Source organism: Mesoplodon densirostris, chromosome X (assembly GCF_025265405.1).
Source record: "Mesoplodon densirostris isolate mMesDen1 chromosome X, mMesDen1 primary haplotype, whole genome shotgun sequence".
Lineage (NCBI taxonomy): Eukaryota > Metazoa > Chordata > Mammalia > Artiodactyla > Ziphiidae > Mesoplodon > Mesoplodon densirostris.
Window position 1 is genome coordinate 33494000 of NC_082681.1, and position 26551 is coordinate 33520550.

General features: G+C 43.3%; 1 long non-coding RNA gene across 12 annotated transcripts in view; it reads right to left on the bottom strand.

Moving 5' to 3' along the window:
- Positions 1-26551, bottom strand: part of LOC132482365 (uncharacterized) — an 82049-nt gene that overhangs the window by 39801 nt on the left and 15697 nt on the right. For 11 of the 12 annotated variants that reach the window (XR_009530907.1, XR_009530900.1, XR_009530903.1 and 8 more), the window contains 2 exons: positions 15222-15275; positions 6510-6583 (listed from right to left, as the gene is read on the bottom strand). This is a non-coding gene — a long non-coding RNA (uncharacterized LOC132482365). Of the gene's footprint in view, positions 1-3904; positions 4234-6509; positions 6584-15221; positions 15276-26551 lie in introns of those variants that run through there. The other variant, XR_009530910.1, reaches the window with a different exon arrangement.

Below are 26551 nucleotides of genomic sequence, written 5' to 3' on the forward strand. Positions count from 1 at the left end.
TTTCTCAGATATGTAGTTTGCAAATATTTTTCCATTCTGTAGCTCATATTAATAGGATCTTTCATAGAACAAAACTTTGTAATTTTGATGAAATCCAAATAACAGTTTTTCCTTTTATGGATCATGCTTATGGTGTCAAGCCTAAGAACACTTTGCTGAGCCCTAGACCATGAAGATTTTCTCCTGTGGGCTTCTTTTCTACAAGTTTTATAGTTTTACACTTTAAGTCTGTGATCCATTTTGAGTTAATCTTTGTATACGGTGTGATGTTTAGGTCAACGTTCACTTATTTTGCCTATGGATGTCAATTGCTCCTGCACTATCTGTTGAAAAGGCTACCCTTCCTCCATTGAACTGCTTTTACATCTTTGTCAAAAATCAATTGAACAAATTTGTGTGAGTTTATTTCTGGGTTCTCTATTCTGTTCCATTTATCTGTGTGTCTCCCTTCCACTACTACCATACTAGCTTGATTACTGTCGCTATATAGTAAGCCTTTACACTGGCTTATTCTTTTAAAAAGTTTATTCTTTATAAAAATCATTTTAACTACTCTAGGTCCTTTGCCTTTCCATATAAAAAAAATGGGGGGGGGGAGCTACACCACGTGGCTTGCGGGATCTCAGTTCCCCGACCAGGGATGAACCCGGGCCATAGCAGTGAAAGCCCAGGATCCTAACCACTAGGCCACCAGGGAACTCCCTCCATAGAAATTTTACAATAAGCCTATCTATATCTATATCTACAAAAATCCTTGCTTGGGTTTTGATAGAGATTTCATTAACCTATAAATCAACTTGGGGAGAACTGACATCTTAGTATGTTGATTGAGTATTCCAATCTATGAACACAGTCAGTCTCTCAAATTACTAATGTCTTAAGTTCTTTCATCGGTGTTTTGTAATTTTCAGCATACAAATCCTGTACCTGTTTTGTTTAGTTTATACCTAAATATTTCATTTTCTTTGGAGCACTTATAAAAGGTGTTTTTTTAGATTTCCAGTTACTATATAGAAATGTAATGGATTTTTGTGTGTTGCTCTTGTATCATATGGCCTTGCTGAATTCCATTATTAGTTCTAGAAGGTTTTTTTTAAGATTTCTTGTGATTTCGTATGCAGATGATCAAGTTTTCTGCAAATAGAGACAGTTTTACTTTGTTCTTTCTAACCTGTATGTTTTAAAATTTCTTTTTCTTGCCTTGTTTCACTGTCTAGAACTTCCAGTACAATGTTGAATAGAAGTGATAAGAGCAGACATCCTTGCCTTGTTCCAATCTTAAGAGCAAAAGCATTCAGTCTTTCACCATTAAGTATAATGTTAGCTGTATGTTTTTTTGTAGATGTTCTTTACACGGTTAAGGAAGTTCCCCTCTAATTCCTAGTGTACTGAGAGTTTTTATCACAAATAAATGTTGAATTTTATCAAATGTGTTTTTCTGTGCCAATTGATATGGGCATATGATTTTTGTTTAGCCTTTTGATATGGCAGACTATCTTGACTGATTTTTAAAATATTGAACCAGGCTTGCATACCTTGAATAAATCCCACTTGGTCATGGTGTATAATTCTTCTATACATTGTTGGTTTCATTTTGCTAATGTTTTGTTGAAGATTTTTCTAAGTTCATGAGATACTTGTCTATAGTTTCTCCCTTTTCTGCACTGCCTTTGTCTGGTTTTGGTATCTTTCTGGGACTCTGATATGAATGTTGGATCTTTTGCTATTTCCCACAGGTTTCTGAGGCTCTATTTTTTTTCCGGTCTATTTTCTCTCTGCTGCTCAGATTGAGTAAGTTCTATTGGTTTATCCTCAAGCTCACTGATTCTATCATCTGTCATCTCCACTATACTACTGAGCCTATATAGCAAGTTTTGAATTTCTATTATTGTATTCTTCAGTTCTATAATTTCTGTTTGGTTCTTCTGTATAACTTGTTTTTCCTTTGCTCAGATTTTCTATTTTTTTCATTTGTTTCAAGAGATGTTGCAATTGCTTATTGAAGCATTTTTGTGATGCTGCATTAAAATCCTTGTCAGATCATTCCAACATCTGATTCATCTTGGACATCAGTTGATTGTCTTTTCTCATTCAAGTTGTGATTTTCCGGTTCTTGGTATGATGGGTGTTTTCATTGTATTCTGGACATTTCGGCTACTATGTTAGGAGACTATTTAAATCTTTTATTTTAGCAGGCAGTCAATGTTTAGGTTTAGCACACAAGTCCTAACCTACTTTTGTAGGCTGTGATTTCAATGATGATTTACTTTTCAGAGCCTCTGTGGTGCAGTTTTGGTCTGATTGGTTAATGTGGTGCTGATGGGGCCCTCACTGGTCCCTGCTGGTGTTGCCTGAAGGAGCAGAAGGTGCTTTACCAGGCTGCGTTGCCTGATGTCTCTAGGTGGAGGAAGTGAGTCTCTAGTCTGTGGAAACAACAAATCTTCCCTGGCTCTGCTTACTCTGGTGGAACCCCACACACACACACTTGCCAGTGCTGTTTGCCCTCCTGGTATCTCTTCTGGGGAGAGGGGATCCTTAAGACCATGGGGACAAAGGCTTCCTGAGCCAGACTACTTGTTGTAGTGGGATTTCCTCTTGATGGTGCCCTGGTTGCACAGTATCTTTTGGTGGGGTAGGGGAGTCTCTGGTCTGGTGGGAAAGGAAAGCACTTCCCCTGGCTGCTTATTGTCAGTGGGGCTCCCTGTTAGACTCCCTTTGCTGGAGTTGCCATGCTCACTTGGTGTTGTCAGCAGGACTCCCATTCAAACCAGAGGGAGAAGGAGCCTATCTGATCCACTGTTGCTAGGTTGGGAGCTGGGAAATGCTGGGCCTGGGTTGCCTTCTTCTGTTGGGTAGTAAGTCATAAGGCTACCATAGTGTTCCTCCAGTCCTGGAATTCCTAACCATTCTGCCGTCCTCTTTACATCTTCTAGAATTCTCCTTTGGTTGCCTCTTGAATTATTTCTAGGATTCATAATTATACTTAGCTGGGAGGAGCAAGGAGAAATGAGTCTATGCCATCTTGTCCAGACTGGAAGTAGAAGACCAATTTTGCACTGGTTTCTGCTGCTGCTTCTCCTGGGAATGACTCAGGCTTTCATCTGCCACCCTTTCCTTGGCAAAGGGAAACTCAGGAGGCTTTGCTTTGGTTAATATAACAAGCTCCCAGTTTGGGGGGTTTTGTTTGTGTGTATGTGTGTGTGTTGTTTGTTTTTAAGAAAGGCTGGCAGACATCAGCCCTGAAGGAGCAACTGTGTTACAGTGGGGCAAACACTCTTGATAGGATGCTGAGTCAGCTGTGGATCTGTCTTGCCTATAAGGTACTCCTGTGCCACTGTACTCACAGGATCATATTTTGAGGAGTCAGAACAACCAAAGTTTGGTATTTCCAGACAGGATGGTGGCAGAAAATAAGATTTTAAAATATTCTCCTTCCTTTGCATAAAACCTTGGCATATCAGTGTGTGGCATACTCTGTGCAGCACTGGTCCTCAAGGAAAATAAGATGCCACTGGAGAACACTGCCTGTTATGGTAGGCTGAATCATGATTCCCCAAAGATGTCCACATCCTAATCCCTGGGACCTGTGGAAATGTTACCTTACATGGTAAAAGGGACTTTGCAGGTGTGATTAAGTTAAGGATTTAAGAGGGGGACATTATTGTGGATTATCCAGGTGGGCCTATTCTAATTACAGAGTCCGTATAAAAGAGAGACAGGATGGTCAGAGTTAGAGAAGGCAATGTGAAGCAGAGGTCAGACAGTGAGAGAGAGGTTTGAAGATGCTATGTGCTGGCTTTGAAGATGGAGGAAGGGGCCAGGAGCCAAGGAATGCAGGTGGCTTCTGTAAGCTAAAATATGGCTGATTTTTAAAAAATAAATTTATTTATTTATTTATGGCCGTGTTGGGTCTTTGTTGCTGCGTGCAGGCTTTCTCTAATTGCGTTGAGCAGGGGGATACTCTTTGCTGTGGTGCACGGGCTTCTCACTGCGACAGCTTCTCTTGTTGCGGAACATGGGCTCCATGTGTGCAGGCTTCAGTAGCTGTGGCTCGCGGGCTCTAGAGTGCAGGCTCAGTAGTTGTGGTGCATGGGCTTAGTTGCTCTGTGGCATGTGGGATCTTCCTGGACCAGGGCTCGAACCTGTGTCCCCTGCATTGGCAGGCAGATTCTTAACCACTGTGCCACCAGGGAAGTCCCCAAATGGCTTATTTTAAACTTCTAATCTCCACAACTGTAAGATAATAAATTTGTGTTGTATTAAGCCATGAAGTTTGTGGTAATTTGTTATAGCAGCAACAGGAGCTAATACACTGACAGAGGGCAAGTGACATGATCAGGGTAGGAGGTCAGGGGGTATCGCAGAGTAGTAGGAACATGGCTGCTGCACAAGGACATGCTGAAAACATGAGACTTCAATCTGGAAAGGGGAAACCTGAGAGGAGACTGATTCGAAGTCTAGACCACTGCTGAAAAATAGAACTTTCTGTGATGATGGGAATGTTGTGTATCTGCATTCTCCAGTACGGTAGCCACTAGCCACATGTGACTACTGAGAACTTGAAATGTGGCTAGTACTACTGATTTACTCAATTAATTTATATTTAAATTGTAAAAGCTTCATGTACCTAGTGGCTACTTGTATTGGACAGAGCAGATCTCTACCATTAAAAAGAGTGTGGGTAAGGTAAATACAAACTTATTCATTAAATCCTTCAATGCTAGAAAACTAGCCCAAAATAGCTATATCATATTAAAGAAGCACCAACACTTCTCTGGAGATCAGGTTTCTCATAACCTCTGCCATAATATAACCACAAACCTAGAAAAGAAAAAAACATCTAAACAGCATGTCAAACTGCCACCATAAAATCCATGAACTTCACAGGAGGTGTATGGGGTCAGTCCTTGTTCAAACACCTGTACATTAGAAGAACCTAGAATATGCTGATCTCAGCCTCTGACATCAAAAAGAGTAAAGCTGGAAACTAAACGAGATAGAATTTCAAAAGCACAGAAATCCGGGACCCATTTAATAGGGAAAGACATATTCCTACATGCCTCAAAGGTCCAGGGCAAAAGCAGATGGTCATAATGGCCATTCTGAGTCACAAAGGAAGGTTACACTATGTTCTGAATTATCTGTTTAAGAAGACAAACAGTGAATGATGTAATCTTTTTTTAACATCTTTATGGGAGTATAATTGCTTTACAATGGTGTGTTAGTCGCTGCTGTATAACAAAGTGAATCAGCTATATGTATATATATATCCCCATATCCCCTCCCTCTTGCATCTCCCTCCCACCCTCCCTATCCCAACCCTCTAGGTGGACACAAAGCACCGAGCTGATCTCCCTGTGCTAGGCAGCTGCTTCCCACTAGCTATCTATTTTACATTTGGTAGTGTATATATGTCCATGCCACTCTCTCACTTCTTCCCAGCTTACCCTTCCCTCTCTGAGTGTCCTCAAGTCCATTCCCTACGTCTGTGTCTTTATTCCTGTCCTGCCCCTAGGTTCGTCAGAACTATTTTTTTTTAGATTCCATATATATGTGTTAGCATACAGTATTTGTTTTCCTCTTTCTGACTTACTTCATTCTGTATGACAGACTCTAGGTCCATCCACCTCACTACAAATAACTCAATTTCGTTTCTTTTTATGGCTGAGTAATATTCCATTGTATATATGTGCCACATCTTCTTTATCCATTCATCTGTCGATGGGCATTTAGGCTGCTTCCATGTCCTGGCTATTGTAAATAGAGCTGCAATGAACATTGTGGTACATGACTCTTTTTAAATTATGGTTTTCTCAGGGTATATGCCCAGTAGTGGGATTGCTGGGTCGTGTGGTAGTTCTATTTGTAGTTTTTCAAGGAACCTCCATACTGTTATTCATACTGGCTGTATCAATTTACATTCCCACCAACAGTGCAAAAGGGTTCCCTTTTTTCTCCACACCTTCTCCAGCATTTATTGTTTGTAGATTTTTTTAACATCTTTATTGGAGTATAATTGCTTTACAATGTTGTGTTAGTTTCTCTGTACAACAAAGTGAATCAGCTATATGTACACATATATCCCCATATCCCCTCCTTCTTGCATCTCCCTCCCACCCTCCCTATCCTACCCCTCTAGGTGGTCACAAAGCACCGAGCTGATCTCCCTGTGCTATGTGGCTGCTTCCCCCTAGCTAGCTATTTTACATTTGGTAGTGTATATATGTCCATGCCACTCTCTCACTTCATCCCAGCTTACCTTAGAAGAGAGAAAGAAAAACTCAACAAAGGAAATGGGTAAATTCAAAACAAAGCAAAACAAAACTATCTTTCCAGTGTCATGCAAAACCCCTATTTTTAAGGTTCCAGCCACTATGCTATACCATCCACTCCAGCTCCTCGTCACTGTCACTTACACAGGAATGCTATGCACCAGGGTTGATAACTCACTTCAAGAACTCTCTCACCATTACCATCAACACCATTCTCACCTCATCCTCCTGCCTTACCTGCCACACAACTTCCAAATTTGGATCAATGCAATCATCAACCACTGCTGTTTCTATGTCCATTCTGCTGAGCCCTGGGGGGAGGAAATAACATAACAGTACAGACAGGATCATCTTGAAAAGCATGGTCTCTGTGGAATATTACATAGCAGTTATATACACAATAAATCTATATGTGCTGATGTGGAACAATATTCAAGGCACCTTAAATTAAAAAGCAAGTGATATCACACCCCTGAGTATGGCAATCACCAAAAAGATAGATTGTAACAAGTGTTGGTGAAGATGTGGAGAAACTGGAACCCTTATAGGCTGCTGGTGGGAATGTAAAATGGTGCAGCCACCTTGGAAAACAGTGTGGCAGTTCCTCAAAATGTCAAACATAGAGCTACCATATGACCCAGCAATTCCACTCCTTGGTACATACTCAAGAGACATGAAACTTGTATTTGAATGTTCAGAAGAGTATTACTCATAATAGCTAAAAAGTGGAAACAGCCCAGTGTCCACTAACTGATGAACAGATAAACCAAATGTGGTCTATATGTACAATGGAATATTATTCAGCAATAAAAAGAATGAAGTTCTGATTCATGCTATAACATAGATGAACCTCAAAAACGTGTGCTAAGTGAAACAAGCCAGTCACAAAAGACCACCTATTATATACTTCCATTTATATGAAAGTCCAGAATAGGCAAATCTGTACAGACTGAAAGGAGATTAGTGGCTGCTTAGGGTTATGGGTGGGGATTGTGGATAAGGGGGTGATAGCTAAAGGGTACAGAGTTTCTTTTTGAGGTGATGAAAATGTTCCAAAAACTGACGATGGTGGTGGTTGCACATATCTGTGAATGTAACTAAAAACCACTGAACTGTACACTTTTAATGTGTGAATTGTATGGTACATGAATTATAGCTCAACAAAACTGTTTCTTTTTAAAAAAAACCCAAGTGCTAGAATAATGCATGTACTATGAGTTCATTTACATAAAACCCCAAACTACATATGCATGTAATATAAACATTTATGAATGTATGTAAATATATAGAAGATGATTTGGAAGGCTACCCACCCATCTGTTAGCATTGGTTACTTCTGGAGAGGGAAACAGGATTGCCTTCTGTACTATCACACTTTCCTGTTTCTCCTCCTACCACCCTAGTTGTTCCTTCAAGTTGCTTTTGTAAGCGTTCCTTCCCCTGCCCATCTCTTTTGAATCTCATTCTACTCTTCAGGCTCTTCTTGAAGTAATCCTAAGATCATACATTTCCCATGGCTTCAACAACCTCCATCCATATCCTGACTCATTCATTCAGCAAATATTCATTGAGCACCTACTAGGTACTGTGCTAGTACCTTTGATTCCTTCCTCTCCCTCATCTCTCATCCCTTATCCAGCAAATTCCACCAGTCCTCTCTCCTATAAACATACTCTGTCTCTCTACTTCTCTCCATGTCCGTGGCCTCCACTGTAATGCAAGCTACTGTCAGCTCTCCCAGATCACTGCAACAGTCTCCTCCCCGGTCTCCCTGCTTGCATAGGCCATTCTGCACACAACAGCCAGAGCCCACTTTTAAATATATAAATCAGCTCATATCAGTCTCCCTGCTTTGAAGCCCTCCAAGGACTTCCGAATACACTTTGCATAACATCTAAGCTCTTTGCTTTGACCTAGTAAGATAGAGCCCTTGCCTAAATCTCTGATCTCATCCCATCCTTGTTTGCTATGCTCCCAGCTATAATTTGCTCCCTCCTGAGGGTCTTTGAACTTGCCTAAAATGTTCTCTCATCATCCACGTCTCAGCTCCAGTGTCAGCTCCTCAGTGAGGCCTTCCCTGTTCATCCCAACTAAGTAGGCCCCGAGCCTGGTCAGTGTCTCATCGCATCTCCTGTTTTACTTTCTCCTAGCACTTACTGTTATCTGCAGTTGTTTCATTTATTGGTTTGCTTGTTCATTATGTTTCTTCCATGCCACTTGAATGTAAGCTCCATGAGAGTGGCAACTCTATTTGCCTTGTTCCTGCTGAATCTCTAGCACCTAGAAGGTACTCAATGAATATTTGCTGAATGAATGAGTCGGGAGATGGATGGAGGTTGGTGAAGCCATGGGAAATGTGTGACCTTGGGATTACTTCAAGGAGAGCCTAAAGAATAGAATGAAATTCAAAAGAGATGGGCAGGGGAAGGAATTCTTACAAAGGCAACTTGAAGGAACAACCAGAGTGTCTGACCCTCAGGTTTTTGGCTGAAGCAACTAGACAGATGGTGGGTGCCATTCACTGAGACTGGAAGATAAGGGGAGGAGCAAGCAGGGTTGGGGGTTGCTTCAAGAACTGAGTTCTGGACATGTTAAATTTGAGATGTGTATGAGTCACCCAACTGGAGATCCTAAGTAGACGGCTAGTTATAGAAGTCTAGATAGACTTCGGTGAGGTGGTCAGGGCTAGAGATGGAAGTTTAGAAATTGAATTCATCAATATAGATACAGTATTTAAAGCCCCGGGAATAAATAACCTAGGAAGAAAGCAGAGAATGAGAAAAAGGGGGCCTGATGCAGAGTTCTAATGTCTCCCACATTTGTATCTCCAGTCCTCACCTCCTTCTCCCAGGAGTTCCAGAACTACCATCAAATGCCTTACATAAACCCCGTGTGTCCCAAAATGACTCCATCGACTTCCTCTTCAAAACTGGTCCTCCTTCTGTATTCACCAGTCAGTTGGACCTCTTCGTAACATCTCCAGTACAGTTCCCCACCTTTCCAACCCCGTGACAGTTACCTTAGGTCATCAATCTCATCATCTCATGCCTGGATGACTACAATAGTTTCTTAGCTGGTATCTCTGCCTCCAGTATTGACCCCCGACTGCTGCCAGTAGGGTCCTTCTAAAATCCCTTGATCATGGTACTTCCTTACTTAAAACCTTTCAATGGTTTCCCATTGTTCAAGATAAAGTACAGGACTTCCCTGGTGGCGCAGTGGTTAAGAATCCACCTGCCGATGCAGGGGACATGGGTTCAAGTCCTGGTCCGGGAAGATCCCACATGCCACAGAGTAACTAAGCCCGTGCGCCACAACTATTGAGCCCGTGTGCCACAACTACTGAAGCCCACGCGCCTAGAGCCCATGTTCTGCAACGAGAAGCCACCGCAATGAGAAGCCCACACACCACAATGAAGAGCAGCCCCCCTTCACCGCAACTAGAGAAAGCCCACGTGCAGCAACGAAGACCCAATGCAGCCAAAAATAAATAAATAAATTTATTTTAAAAAAAAGATAAAGTACAAATTCTTAAACCTAATGTATAAGGTCTTTCAGGACCTGCTTCCTGCTGACCTTTTCAATCCTGTCTTCTGCTTACTCCCTCTCCCTTACATCCTAGGCATACCAATTTATCAATTGCCTTTAGTTCTCTGGATGCATCATCCTTGTTTATTTCTACAAACATGTACCTGCGATGCACCCCACCACTACCTGTTCTCCAGCTCTATGAAAAGTTTTGCCCTCCAACCAAGCCAACTTGCTCTCTTCTTTCTTGATGTCCCCTCAGCATCCTGAGCATCTTCCATCTTTATTTTCTGTAGTATCTTATTGTACTTCTATGTTCATGTAGCTCTCTCCCTCTACTAGCCTATAAGCTTAATGAGGGCAGGGATGGTACTTCCTTAGCTTTGTTTTACCAGCACCTAATATAGTGCCTAGCATATAGTAATCACATCAGCCAATATTTATCAAGTGTTTATCAGTGCCAAGTAATTCTATAAGTGCTTTACATGTATTGATTCATTTACAACAACCCTATGAGGCAGGTAGTATTATGCCCAACTGACAAATAGGAAATAAAGACAAATAGGAAATTAAGTAACTGTGCTCAAGTTACACAGCTAGTAATGGATACAAGCCCAGTCAGTCTAGCTCCAGAGTCTGTGCTTGTAATCACTAGTCTCTCAGCAAATGCCTGTTCAATGAATGTGAAATTGGAAATGTGGGACATGTGACTTTTTTTCATGTTATTATTCTGACCTTGACTATTTCATCTTTTCTTTCATTAAAAAATCTCATTTCATTCAGAGCTCAGACACAATACAGTTACAAAATCAAATAACAGATCCTGTGCTATGGGGCTCACGGGAGTCAATAAGGGCAAATGTCATTATCCTCACACCTCCAGGCACTTAGCAAGTCAGGTTGATTTACTGATGTTCAGCGACTAGGGCCAAAGCACAGAAAAGTAAGATAGGACAAAACATCATAACATCTTAACATCAAAACATCCTGACAGCAACCACTTACTGAGAGCCCCATAGATGCCAGGCACTTTGTTGAGAGTTTTACATGGATTACCTCATTCAGTCTTTCCAACAGCCCTCTGTGATATCTGTACTGTTAGGCTCCCCATCTTACAGATGAGAAAATAGGCTCAAAGAGGTTGGATAACTTGTGCAAGGTTGCAGAGTTAGTAAATGGCAAACCAGGATTTATGCCAGGGCTGCCGGCTGCAGTCCGTGCTTTATTGTTTTTTAACATCTTTATTAGAGTATAATTGCTTTACAATGGTATGTTAGTTTCTGCTTTATAACAAAGTGAATCGGCTATACATATACATATATCCCCATATCTCCTCCCTCGTGCGTTTCCCTCTCACCCTCCCTATCCCACCCCTCTAGGTGGTCACAAAGCACCGAGCTGAGCTGATCTCCCTGTGCTATGTGGACCGCCCCACTCACCCTTGTCAACCGTGACTCTAGGGCTGCACTGCCCCCATTGGACAAACACTAGCCATACACGGCTAGGTCAATTTATTTATTTACTTTTTAAATTTTATTGAAGTATAGCTGATTTACAATGTGGTGCTAATTTCTGCTGTATAGCAAAAGTGACCCAGTTATAGATATATATATTCTTTTTCATATTCTCTTCCATTATGGTTTATCACAGGATACTGAATATAGTTCCCTGTGCTATATAGGACCTTGTTTATCCATCCTATATATACTAGTTTGCATCTGCTAATCCCAAACTCCCCATCCATCCCTCCTCCACCCCCTCTCCCCTTTGGTAACCATAAGTTTGTTTTCTATGTCTGTGAGTCTGTTTCTGTTTTGTAAATAAGCTCATTCATGTCATATTTTAGGTTCCACATATAAGTGATATCATACATATGGTATTTGTCTTTCTCATTCTGACTTAGTTCACTTAGAATGATAATCTCTAGGTCCATCCATGTTGCTGTAAATGCCATTATTTTATTCTTTCTTATGGCTGAGTAATATTCCACTGTATACATGTACCATACCTTCTTTATCGACTCCTCTGTTGATGGACACCTAGGTTGTTTCCATGTCTTGGCTATTGTAAATAGTGCTGCTGTGAACATTGGGGTGCTCGTATCTTTTCGAATTATGGTTTTCTACAGATATATGCCCAGGAGTGGGACTGCTGGATCATATGGTAGCTCTATTTTTAGTTTTTTGAGGAACCACCATACTGTTTTCCATAATGGCTACACCAATTTACATTCCCACCAACAGTGTAGGAGGGTTCCCTTTTCTCCAGACCCTCTCCAGCATTTATTGTTTGTAGATTTTTTTGATGATGGCCATTCTGACCAGTGTGGGGTGATATCTCATTGTAGTATTGATTTGCATTTCTCTAATAATTAGCAATGATGAGCATCTTTTCATGTAGGTCAATTTAAATTAATTAAAATTAACTACAACTAAAAATTCAGTTCCTCAGTCACATCAGCCACATTTTAAGTGCTCAAAAGCCACATGTGGCTGATGACTGCCATATTGGAGAGTGCACACAAAGCACATTGCCCTCATCACAGAAGGCTGCATAGGTCAGCGTGGCACCAGAGGGTAGGTTCAGTGAGCTTCTTGTAACTGCTGCCCCCCTTCTCTCCACCCTGCCGGTCTGGCTCTTCCCACTTCAGCGTCTTGGGGAAACTTTGAGGCATACGTTAAGGTAATAACTTTCATTATCGTCCCCTCCATCATTCACCTCCTCAGTAATATCACCCTTTCTATCCACTGCCTGCAGCTCACCCTCGTGCCCCATCCCAGTTGCACCCTCCCCTCTCCAGTTCTGGGGAGACAGAGGTCCTGTTGTTATTCATTCTCATTGTGCCTCCAACCAACCCAGATGATCCAGTGCAGGACAGGCACTTTACAGCCACAAGAAGCAGAGATCCCTGACTGTCATCCACAGCCACACCCTGTCTCCCCACCTGCTGCCGGCTCAGCTCTCCAGAGGGAGGGCTCACCCTAACCCTGGCCCAGCCGGCTGCTGAGGTGCAGCCTCCTGTGGCCACCACGACTCCAATATGATTTTGGAGCTGGTGAAAAGGACCTGGAACCTTTTTAAAATCACATGTTACCCGATGTCAATGGCATCTAACAGGATGCTAGAAGGCAGGCTGGTTATATATGATCTGCTCTGCACACAGGGATGAGTTGGGAAGAAAGGAGACAAAGCAGCCAGGGATAGGGGAGCTAAATAAGATACACTCAATTACCCATGGTCATGGAGAACAGACATGGCAGCTTATTAAAGCCAGTCAACAATCCCAAAGGCACTCTGGAATTCATCATACGACGCAGCCATAACCTACCTCTGAACCCCAGAGGATTTATCCATCTAATTAATTTTTCTCAGACTGATATTAAAATGAGTGTATATTTTCCAAGCTGATTCTAACTGATGTCTAGAGAAGTGGGCAATGGCATGCATACCGGGAAGGGTAAAGACAGCCTAAAATGATTAATTTGCCACCGAAAATCTCAATGAATGTATTTGAGAGTCACCTGTACACACTGTCCAAAGAAGAATTCTGCCTGTCAAAGCAACTAAAGAGTTGAGCCACCTAAGACTCTTCTCGGAGGCCCACATCGAAGATGTAGGAAACGGTCAAGTCAAGCTGGATGTCTCTCAGTCCATAATGCCCCCAGTCACAAAATCAGAGACACCCTGCTGATTCCCAAAAGGTTCTCATGCAGAAGCAACTTCACTCCAGCGCATGTCACTTAACAGCAGGGGCTATAGTAGGGAAAGGAGGGGTGGGCAGGCTCTGTCCCCATCCCCGTGACGTGTGGGCCACACCACCTCTGAAAACACAGCTATAAAACAGGGACCGTAAGTAACACTCAGGGTTCTGCTTCAGTCATGCTTCAAGTGAGTAGAGCAGAGTGATAATGGAGCATGGAAAGGACAAGGGGCCAGAAGAAGGAATCAACATTGCTGAAAGCAAGAGTACTCACAAGACATGTATTGGTTTCTGCTTTCCCTCTGAAGGGGAGAAAGTAGGTCAACACACTCAAAGAACTGTGACCAGGAACAGTGGGTCTGAGAGGGAGGCACTGGCTGAGCCCTGCCAAGGTGAAGCAGTGAGACACATGCCTTTCACTTTCAGGCATTTGTCTGAGGTCACTTGGCCTTGGGAAAAACTCGGGCTGTGAATCCCTCGGTGTGTATTCTCTGCAGGCCCTCGGAGTTGGGTGCAAGGGGAGCCTCTCATTTTAAGACAGACATCTAAATGATTGGCTGGCGTGAGCTGGCAGGCACAGGAATGTTTATGAGCAAACTGCCTGCTTTGGCTTTCAGACAAGGTGGACAAGGCTCGGGGCAGCGTGGCTAAATATAGACAGCACAGGGGGCCCAGAACAGGAGAGCTCAGTTTCATTCCCAGGTCTCTCCGTTAACCTGAGGCAAACTCCCTGAGTGTCTTTCTTTCATGGACTGATTTGTTCTTGGTAAGGCAGGAGCACTGAGGAAGATTTCCCAGGCCTAGAGCAGGGCGTCACACTGAGTCTGCTGCATTTTCTTGCCTCATCTTCCCTCAGCGACCCAAGTCTGGGGAAAACACCAGACTTGTGATCAGGTGGGAGGTGGAGTCACCGATTCACGTATGGAAACAGGACAAGCTGTGATGACCCACTGGCGGCCACACGAGGTCCCCTCAACAAGCTTGCTGCCCAGTCAGAGCCAGAAGGAGGCTGACTGACCCCTGGTCTAAAGGTAGAGGTGTTAGAGAAGCATACCAGAGGCGCCAAATCAGAACTCTTGCTGCATAGCACACAGCTACGAGGCAAGCAGTGTGAAACCCAGGAATTTAGGTGGGCAATTTTAGGAGGAAGTTCAAAACCCAGGCAGTTCCTGCCCTCTGTCACTGCTCATATGCCATTCCTTTCCTCAGCAAGACGCTACTTGTACAGAAGCAAAGAACCCAGACCAAGGCGGCTGCTTGTCCAGTCCAGTTAGGGGGCAGTGTTCTTAGGAAAAACCGGGACTAGCCATGGAGCAGGGGAGGCCGAGCCCAAGGAAACTCTTCAGTATTTCCCGCCCCAAGGCCCTCGGCCCTACCCTCATTCCTGGACACTTCCGCCAGAAGTCACTATATATCCCTGGGTGGCAGGAATACCTGGGAGGAGCTACTATTTTTTTTTCTGATTATAAAACTGATAAGTGATCATTGTATAAAATTGAGAGCATAAAGGAAAATAGAAACTAGAAAATTTTAAAAATCACTATAATCCCATCACCTAAAGATTACTACTGTTAACAGCCTTTATGTAAATTTGGAGTAGTCAGGCCTGGATTCAAGCCCTGGCTCTATTGCTCACTTACAGTGTGACTTTGGGCAAGTTACATAAGCTCTCTGAACCTCAGTTTTCTTATCTGCAAAATGGGAATAATCATAGCACTCACCTTAAAGTGTTGTTTCAAGGATCCGAGAATTCCCGTGAAGAGGTGTAGTCGTCCCTGGCAAATAGTAAGTGATCAATAAGTGCTGGCCATCATCACCACCACCATCATCATCATTCTACGTGCCTGTATTCAAAACCCTCCATAATGACGGCTGCATAATATTTCACCTTGTGATGGTACTATTTCCTGAGTGTTAAACACCTATGTTGCTTCCAAGATTTTGGTATTACAAAACTGCTGCAAGGAACATTCTTGCACGTAATCTCTGATCATTTCCTTAACATAAATCTCCTAGAATTGAGTTTACTGGGAAAAAGAATATGAACATTTTTTAGGCCCTTGTTCCAGACTGTAAAATGGCTTTCTAGAAAGGTTGTACTCACTTACATGTCTACCAGCAGGGCATATAAGTACCTATCTCTTCATACTTTCACCAACACTGAGTAATAACATTTTTAAAAAGTCTTTGCCGATTTGATAAGGGAAATGGTGCTTTGTTTTCACTTGTAGGACTTTGACCATAAGGGTGGATACACATTTTTTTTTTTTTTTGTGGTACGCAGGCCTCTCACTGTTGTGGCCTCTCCCGTTGTGGAGCACGGGCTCCGGACGCGCAGGCCCAGCGGCCACGGCTCACGGGCCCAGCCGCTCCGCGGCACGTGGGATCTTCCCGGACCGGGGCATGAACCCGCGTCCCCTGCATCGGCAGGCGGACTCTCAACCACTGTGCCACCAGGGAAGCCCGAGGATACACATTTTAAGCTAACTCTCTGTTAAACTCTCTGGGAACACGTGAGTTCCTGTATGCAAGGAGTCCCTATACTTTAGTTTTGCTTTCTTAAAATATTTTAAGTCTCTTTCCCTTAGTAACTGACATACTTGTAATAAAAGCTATGCTGGTTTATAATAGCATATAACTGAAAGAAGCAAATGTTTTTTTTTTTTAATGGCCCTGTACATACACATAAAAACATACACAGGGCTTCTCTGGTGGCGCAGTGGTTGAGAATCTGCCTGTTAATGCAGGGGACACGGGTTCGAGCCCTGGTCTGGGAGGATCCCACATGCCGCAGAGCAGCTAGGCCCGTGAGCCACAACTACTGAGCCTGCGAGTCTGGAGCCTGTGCTCTGCAACAAGAGAGGCCACAACAGTGAGAGGCCCGTGCACCGCGATGAAGAGTGGCCCCCGCTTGCCACAACTAGAGAAAGCCCTCACACAGAAACAAAGACCCAATACAGCAAAAATAAATTAATTAATTAATAAACTCCTGCCCCCAACATCTAAAAAAAAATACACAATTTTCCCCAGGCATGTGAGTAAATAAAGTATTCTGCCTCAAACCTAGCATATCACTTGGATATAGCTACATGTGTTAGTTCAATTTCGAAGTCATGCCCCCAACGTCAGTATAATTTTAACATTTTCCATTCAAGCTTAAGTGTCAGTTATAAGTCAGGATTCTGATTTTCCATCTTTTTTCCCCCCTCAACCTGTTAGATAGGTCAGAGTTCTTAGTTACAAACTACAGAATCCACTCTGACTAGTTGAAGCAGAAAGGAAATTTATTGAAGAATATTAGACAGTTCCAGGATCTATTGAGACCCATAAAGCCAGGCTCTGAAGAAGCCAGAAGCATGGTGCAAGTACACTGGGAGCACTGCTCTGGCAAAAACACCACTGCCCCTACCCTGCAGAAGACAGCAATGCCCCCTGATCCTTGTCTTCCATTTGGAATTTCCAGGCTGCTGGTATCTCCCTTCCAACAGCCCCTAGAAGCCCATCAAAGAGAACAATGGGCTGGAGGGATTCGAGCTGCTCGATGGGGCCCCTCTGCAGTCTGCTGGTTTCTGCTGTCCAGGACAGCAGGACTGACATGCCCTACGTTGGATACCAGAAAGCACAGCGAAGTTTTCTGCATGTTTTGCTGGTTCTCACTCAACTTTCCAGTAGAATGTAAACTTTTAAGGGCAGAGACTGGCTCATCACTTTTAAGTAGTCACATACTGATTATTTATTAATTATCTGCTACATGCACCAACAGATATTTCTGAATGCCTACTCTGAATTTGCCATAGTGCTGGGTGCTGGGGATATAAACTGTGGACTAGATAGAAAAGCGTCTTCTCTCACAAGCTTACATTCCAGCCAGCGCTGAGTGACAGCAAATATATAAACAATCATGATTTCAGGTGAGGCAAGGGGCAAGGCTACCTTCAATAGGGTGGTCAGAGAAGGTCTCCATGAGGGGCTGATGGTGGGAATAAAATGCTAAGGATGAGAAGGATCCAAGCATTTGAAGAGTTAGGGGAAGAACAGTCCTGGAAGAAGGAATATCACACAAGGAGGAAACAGACTGACTCACTGGCTCTGGGGCTGGAGCATGATGAGCGAGCAGGGGAGTGAAATGCTTGCATTTTAATCCGAGCACAGTGAGAAGCCACTGGAGGCTGTGAATGGCAGGGAGTGACAACATCTGGTACACATTTTGAAGGATCACTCTGGGTGGTGAGGGGAGAACACACCATAAGGGAGACAAACAGAAACATTAAGAAGGTGAGTAACCCAGATGAAAGATGATAGTGGATTGGAGCAGGGTGGCCGAAAGAATGGGAGGTGGTCACATTTGGGATACACCTCAGAGTTAGAATCAACAGGAATTACAGATTGGCTGTGGGAGGTGAGAGGAAGAGGAGGATCAAGGATGATGCCCAGATTTGGGGGCTTGAGCAATAGAGCAACTGATGCTGACAGTTACTGAGATGGGGAAGAGTGGTTGGGGGCGGGGCGGTTCGAGTTCACATTTTGACAGGTTCACGTGTCAGTGTCTATGGGACTGGATGTGGTGAGTAGATAGTGACGTGCATCTGAGTGGAGCTCAGAGGAGAGGCCAGGTCTTGTGTTGCCCCACGCTGAGCACTCTGAGAGGGGACATGAACTGTACCAGACACAGCTTGGAAGAAGGAGTTAACACAGAAGGTCTTATCGATCAGTCCTTGCGTGTCTCCAGGGGAGCCTGGCATCATAACTGACCCTTGACCTACCCTGGGGACTATGGCCCTCAGAAGGCTTTTTTATGTCTCTGATTGACCTTGTTGTTTTACGTATCTGTCCAGAGAAATGGGGCATGTTTGTACCAGTTCAGGGGGACCTCTCAGGAGTGTTTGAGAAGAGTCATGATGTACCTGCTTTCGATGCTGGAGTCCTGAGTTTTGTTTCATAAACACCTCAGACCCTGAGACTTGGTGGACTTTCCTGGGCACAGACATGTCACAGGTGTCCCTGTAGCTTGCTGTGAGCTGCTCCTGTGTGGCCCTGGGTAGGGAAGAACTTGGAAGCCTGTGCCTGAGCGACGCATATATTTTTCCCACTGCCTTTCTCTCTATCCTTTGCTGTAAGAAACCTTAGCTGTGACTAAAACCCACTGTTGAATCTTATGAGCCCTTCTAGTGAATCACCCAAGTTGAAGTGGTTGTGAGCCCCCCGAAACACAGCCTTTGCCCTCAAGGGGCTTAAGCTTTAGCTGAAGAGGAGAAAGGAAGAAACAAGAAGCAACAGTGACCCAAGCAGGACAATATATTTATATAGCATGGTCCACCCGAGGACAGGGACTAAGTCTTTATTCATCTTTATATCCCCCAAAGAGGGCTGGGGAACTGCAAGGGCCTCAGTAAAAGTTTGCTGAACTTCACGCAAGAGGTGGAACTTCCTGGATGGTGAGGATTTTCAATAAGCTAAGAAGAGAGGGAAGGCCTGCCAATTGGAGAAAACAACTTGATGGAGGCCCAAAAGCAAGAACAGGCAGGGTTTGTTTGTAGAAAGCTGTCCCCTCAGTCTCCCTGCTCCACAATGCCTGGCTCAGTCACCAAACAGTGGGCATTTAATAAAGTCGGCCACTTGTTAGGTATCCGGGCCCAAGTTTGCTGCCACACCTTCTCCAGCCTCCACCCCTGCTTTTCTGGGCAGCACTAAGGATGAGAGGTGAGGGCACAGCTTATTCCTCCTGCACCCGCTCAAGTCACTTGCAAGAGAGTAAACTGCGGCTGAGATGTCTAGTTCCAAATCTTACTGCAGCACAGTTAGCTGGGCTGATCTCCCTGTGATTCTGAGATAAAATTCCAGATGGGACTACAATACCTCTATTAATCCTGAATTCCATGTCAGTTTCAAAATCAAAACTCCCAGAACTTAGGCATCTCTAATACAATCTTGCCCAATTCCCTGGGCAGCTTTCAAAAGAAATAGATTCATAACTTCTTCACTACAAGAGAGGCTCAGGTGAAGGGAGATATGGAGACCAAGGAAAAGAGAAGGCACTCTCAAAAATGGGCCAAAACATTTCTGTCTGCATGAACAGGAAAGAGAATGGAAGGATGAGCACTTGGACTTTATAGAGATCATCGAATGCAACCGTTGCCCCTCCCCTCTAACAGATGAAGAAGAGATTTGTTTAGCATGGAAGCAACCTAAGTGTCCACCGACAGATGAATGGATAAAGAAGATGTGGCACATATATACAATGGAATATTACTCAGCCATAAAAAGAAACGAAATTGAGTTATTTGTAGTGAGTTGGATGGACCTAGAGTCTGTCATACAGAGTGAAGTCAGTCAGAAAGAGAAAAACAAACCCCATATGCTAACACATATATATGGAATCTAAAAAAAAAAGGTTCTGAAGAACTTAGGGGCAGGACAGGAATAAAGATGCAGACATGGAGAATGGACTTGAGGACATGGGGAGGGGGAAGGGTAAGCTGGGACGAAGTGAGAGAGTGGCATGGACATATATACACTGCCAAACGTAAAACAGATAGCTAGTGGGAAGCAGCCACATAGCACAGGGAGATCAACTCGGTGCTTTGTGACCACCTAGAGGGGTGGGATAGGGATGGTGGGAGGGAGGGAGACGCAAGAGGGAGGAGATATGGGAACATATGTATATGTATAACTGATTCACTTTGTTATAAAGCAGAAACTAACACACCACTGTAAAGCAATTATACTTCAATAAAGATGTTAAAAAAAAAGAGAGAGAGAGAGAGATTTGTCTAGGACCACACAGCTGATCCAGGACCAGAACCCAGTTTTCCTATTTCCAGTCCAGTGCTTTACCACATTTTAGTGGTATTCAGCCCTATTTGGTAGTTCTACTGCCATAAGAATCATCCCCAAAGAAGGTGGATGCATTAAATTTCCAAATTAGCAACCATCCCTTGGTGAAGCACGTTAAGGGCCAGCACAGGGGAGGGGGGCAAGAGGCTCAGCCAAGGCAGCACAATTGCAAGGGCTAAGTGAGACATGTTTCTGACTGCTTTACAGGCTCTGCAGCCTCACTGCTTCTTTGCTTTGAGCCAAGTCAATCACGCTCTGTGTCATGGGGTGGGGGGTCAGGCAGGGAGAGGAGTGAACAAAACAGACTTTCCTGCCGGCAGAGGTGCGTGGCCAGACTATTAATCGACCAGCAAAGGGAAGGAGGTAATTGCAGATGCATACGACAGCAGCAGAAAGCCCTGGCCCGACCAGCATCCCTCCCACCCAAGGCCTGCCAGTTCACAGCAGCCGGTCAGAAAGCTCATGGCCATGAGAACAGGATAGGTTGCCAGAGTGGAATCTGCACATCAGCCTCTGCGCCCTGCCCAGACTTCTGACTCAGAGGTGGTGACGAAGAGGCTGGGTTGGTCCAGCAGCACAGTGAACCCAGACGACAGGCTGGCAGTGACTTCTTTGAGGACCAAAGTCACTTCCTGTTTGGGACCCCCAAACCTTGAGCTGCACTCCAACACAGCTCGGGCCTCCACGGAGGATCACAGGTGGCTTCTAGGCCAATCGCAAAAATGTCAGAAAAAGCCTAGAAGTAGTTAAGGGAGCCTTAGATAAAGTCTGAAATGTGACGCCTCTACTGAGTACCAAATCCGAGAATGAATGAATTCAGGATTCAAATCACATTCTTACTCAATGCCTGAATCACTCTCACAAAACAAGACTTAGATTCAGCTCCTCTCAGGGCTTCAAATCCTCACTATAAAAAAGCATTATATTGTCATCACAGGAAATACCCCATAATTCTAGCTTAGGTGAGGTATGGCAGAGTTAGAAATAACTGGATTTGTACAGATAAGGGAATCGTATCCTTTAAACACTAAAACATTTAAACAGTATCTTTGATGACATGAAATATACGTGTATATATTACACGCTTCCCAGATTTCTTAATTCACTCGATGTTTTTCCAGCTAACTCAGAGTAATCAGAATCAACATGTTTTATTATGTTATGCCATTTTGTTTTTCTGTCTCTTTTCAGGATATCAGGCCTTCAGCCAGCACTTGCTCTGTCAGTATCTCTGAGCTTCTTCCCCCCATCCCCCACTCCAACATCTCTTCCTGTTGCTTCTAACCTGTACAGCTAGGAACCAGATTACAAAACTCTTTATAGCTATGTTACAAGCAAGGCACTAGAAAATAAAGTGCCTTGGGGAATAAAGTTTGTGGCTTTAGTGCTATCTCTCTGTCTTTGAGGGAGTTTGTGGCTATTTCTTCTTTCCAGGTTTGGGGAAAATTTCCAGAGAGCAGAAGTTGCCAGAAACCTGGCCTGGGGTTAAGTGCTGTGCTACTGAATATTTGCCTGGGATCAGGCCAGGCCTCAAAATCCCCTACGCCCACACCAACTCCCTGGCTCAGACAGCTCTGAGTGACAGAAAATTGGGAAGAATAACCAAGAATAAACATGAGGCCGTGCCAGATTCTTCTTTCAGAAAGTGAAGTGCTGACAAAGTAAGGGCAACATGGGCTTGGGGAATCTGCTCTAACCTCCAACAGAGGAGCATCCCTGCACTATCCCCAAAACTGTGAAGCACTGAGGAAATTAAAAAGGTGAATTCTCAGAACTAGAACAAAAAAATCTTAAAATTTGTATGGAGACAAAAAAGACCCTGAATAGCCAAAGCAATCTTGAGAAAGAAAATTGGAGCTGGAGTAATCAGGCTCCTGGACTTCAGACTATACTACAAAGCTACAGTCATCAAGGCGGTATGGTACTGGCACAAAAACAGAAATATAGATCAATGGAACAGGATAGAAAGCCCAGAGGTAAACCCACGCACCTATGGTCAAGTAATCTATGACAAAGGAGGCAGGATATACAATGGAGAAAAGACAGTCTCTTCAATACGTGGTGCTGGGAAAACTGGACAGCTACATGTAAAAGAATGAAATTAGAACACTCCCTAACACCATACACAAAAATAAACTCAAAATGGATTAAAGACCTAAATGTAAGACCGGACACTGTAAAAACTCTTAGAGGAAAACATAGGAAGAACACTCTTTGACATAAATCACAGCAAGATCTTTATTGACCCACCTCCTAGAGTTACGAAAATAAAAACAAAAATAAACAAATGGGACCTAATGAAACTTCAAAGCTTTTGCAGAGCAAAGGAAACCATAAACAAGACCAAAAGACAACCCTCAGAATGGGAGAAACTATTTGAAAATGAAGCAATGGACAAGGGATTAATCTCCAAAATATACAGACAGCTCATGCAGCTCAATATCAAAAAAACAAACAACCCAATCCAAAAATGGGCAGAAGACCTAAATAGACATTTCTCCAAAGAAGATATATAGATTGTCAACAAACATATGAAAGAATGCTCAACATCACTAATCATTAGAGAAACGCAAATCAAAACCACAGTGAAGTATCACCTCACACTGGTCAGAATGGCCATCATCAAAAAGTCTACAAACAATAAATGCTGGAGAGGGTGTGGAGAAAAGGGAACCCTCTTGCACTGTTGGTGGGAATGTAAATTGATACAGCCACTATGGAGAACAGTATGCAGTATGGAGGCTCCTTAATAAACTAAAAATAGAACTACCATACGACCCAGCAATATACCCTGAGAAAACCATAATTCAAAAAGACACATGCACCCCAGTGTTCATTGCAGCACTCTTTACCATAGCCAGGTCACAGAAGCAACCTAAATGTCCATCGACAGATGAATGGATAAAGAAGACATGGCACATATATACAATGGACTATTACTCAACCATAAAAAGGAATAAAATTGGGTCATTTGTAGAGATGTGGATGGATCTAGGGCCTGTCATACAGAGTGAAGTAAGTCAGAAAGAGAAAAGTAAATATCGTATATTAACGTATATACATGGAATCTAGAAAAATGGTACAGATGAACCTGTATGCAAGGCAGAAATAGAGGCACAGACATGAAGAACAAACGTACGGACACCAAGCGGGGAGGGTGGGGTGGGATGAATTGGGAGATTGGGATTGACATATATGCACTATTATGTATAAAACAGATAACGAATGAGAACCTGCTGTATAGCACAGGCAACTCCACTTAATGCTCTGTGGTGACCTAAATGGAAAGGAAATCCAAAAAAGAGGGGATATATGTGTACATACAGCTGATTCACTTCTCTGTACGGCAGAAACTTGCAAAGCATTGTAAAGCAACTATACTCCAATAAATAAATAAGTAAATAAAACACGTGCGTACACAGATTTTACCAGAAAAATAGAAACAAAAATAAATAAACATAAAAAGGTGAATTCTCATGCTTAGGCAGATCCAGAGAGAAACCCAATGACATAAAAAAAATGCACTAATCAATTTTTAAGCACATGATACCTTATTGTTAACTATAGGCACTACATTGTACTGCAGATCTCTGGAACTTTCTCATCTTGTACTATATATCTGTAACTTTATACCTATTGAACACCAACCCCCTCCCCATATCCCCATCCCCCCATCCCCTGGCAACCACCATCCTTACTTCTGACTATTTTAGATGCCTCATATAAGAGGAATCATGCAGTACCTGTCCTCCTGTGACTGACTTAGTTCACTTAGCATAATGTCTTCTAGGTCCATTCACGTATCCAAACTCACCAAATTACATATATTAATTATTTGCAGTTTTTTTTTCCTTTTTTCGTTACGCGGGCCTCTCACCGCTGCGGCCTCTCCCGTTGCAGAGCACAGGCTCCGGACGTGCAGGCTCAGCGGCCATGGCTCACGGGCCCAGCCGCTCCACGGCATGTGGGATCCTCCCGGACCGGGGCACGAACCCGTGTCCCCTGCATCGGCAGGAGGACTCTCAACCACTGTGCCACCAGGGAAGCCCTATTTGCAGTTTTTTACATACCAATTACACCTCAGTGAAGCTGGAGAAAAAATAACTAAGCCATGGGCTCTACGTTCCAGCCAAACAAAAATGCACTCATCAGAAGTAAGGTAAATAAAGTGAATTTTGAAGTTTCTTAACTATGGTAATACTTGAGATCTTTGAGGTCTTTCTTTAAAATCCTGGGAGAAAAACAACACATGCAATTTATAATGTAGTACCAATAGCCGTCATGTGTTCCATGTTTTTACAATTTAGAAACCATTTTCATAGTCAATACTTCATTTGATAAACTGCAGAGAAGGCCAATCTCTCTCGCATCCTCAGTCATCACTTGTTACTTTAAGAAGCAACATTTGAAATTTTCTACTGTCTATAATATTATTGACAGCTAAATCCCTACTGTGTCCACATACTCTGTAGACGAGGATTGCCACAGGGTCCTGCTGGGAGAGCTGGGTCAGGCCCCAAAGGCCCAGCTACGCACAAGATATAAAAGGAGGATTGCCTAGATGCTGGGGTCCCTGCCTTCTGGGGACCTATAACCCCAGAGTCCTGCCTCTACCAGACCATTAGCACCCACACAATGCAGAGCAGTCTCCTTCAGCCTGTCCCAGTGTCCTTTTTAGCCCAGGATGGAGGTAATAATGCAGAATCCACAGGTCAGCATTTGATTACTTTGGCCTGGACATCAAACAACCAGCAGGATGATGACAAGGTTCATCTCTGAAACTTGATTTGACCATTCTTAAGACAGAAGGGATAAAACTTGCCTCTACCTAGTTCCCAGATATTTGGAGATGATAAATGAAGTACTACAATGACATATTTTAGTTTTTAAGGTGAATTACTTTGAAGTCCTTGGAAAGGTCACAGAAGTCTGAGAGAGTCTAACTGGCTCAAAGTTAAATATCTTCGATCACTTAGCAGTTTTACTAGAAATCACACACAACATCTCAAACTAAAGATATGGAAAAGAGACAAAAGCTTAGGTTTTGATATTGGGAAGTAGGAGGAAACTTAGTGAGGAAAGTGTCAATCAACAGCAGGAGTATGAAACAGGAAGAGGAAGACATGAAGAAGTCAAAGTGAAGAATTAAAATTTTGTTTCTGGGAAAGAAAGGGGGGAATGTAAACAGCAACCATCGAATGATGTTTTCCCATAAAGAAAACACAAAGAAATGTTTAAAAGTGGTTCAATCTGGAATAACTGATAAACAATTTAAAACACATCATAAAGGACATAATGCTTATATGCGTGAAATACATTTAAATGGAAAACTCCAACCAAAGTGAATGCTGTACCTGAGTCTTAGAAATCTTTTAACCATAATGAGTTTGGCAGTGATTCTAGAAGGTAAGGGGATGTGATTTGTATCTCAGAACTGTCTATTTGGGTGAGTCTCATCCAGATTCAAGCTAACAAGACCCACACAGAGTATCACAATGAAGCCAAAGGAGAGAAAGGAAAAACTAATCATCCTGCCCCTCTTTCAGATACAGCCCTGCCCAACCCCTACCTCCTTATGTTGCTGCCCCTTCACACCCTTCTAAGCCAACCAGCTAACCAGCCAAGCAGTCACCCTGAGACTAACTTACTTACTTTCTGCAGGGCCTACCCTGCAGAAAGGTACACATGCCAGAGGCAAGGAAGCTGAGCTGCAATTCTGGCAGATGTGCACTCCTTGGATTGGTCTACACTGATTCCAGCCACCCCCTTCCTCTGGAAGACACTAAAAGCAGTAAGAGTAAATTATTATTTCCTTAGTTTGCTCACACCTGTGATTCCAAGGGAAAATAACAACAACAGAAGAAAATTGTTGCAAGGGCTGGGCAACCGAAGTCACCAAGTACCACAGGATCGATTTTTGTACACACACACACACACACACACACACACACACACACACACACACACACTAGTATACTCTAGTGGTTATGGTTCAGCTAAACATGCTAAGTTAGGACAGGAGAAGGCAACCACCTTTTTACTCTCAGGTCCCTTCTGGGAATTTGGTCCTCACTTCTAGTGAGAGATCTGGAAATGGCTCCACTGGTCATCCTCCTCCTGGGAGAAGGACCACCTTAACTGTGGAAAACTTGGCTTTGGGAGGGGAGTGAGTTCCCTATCTCAGTGATACTCCTGGACACTTGGGGAATTCTGCTCC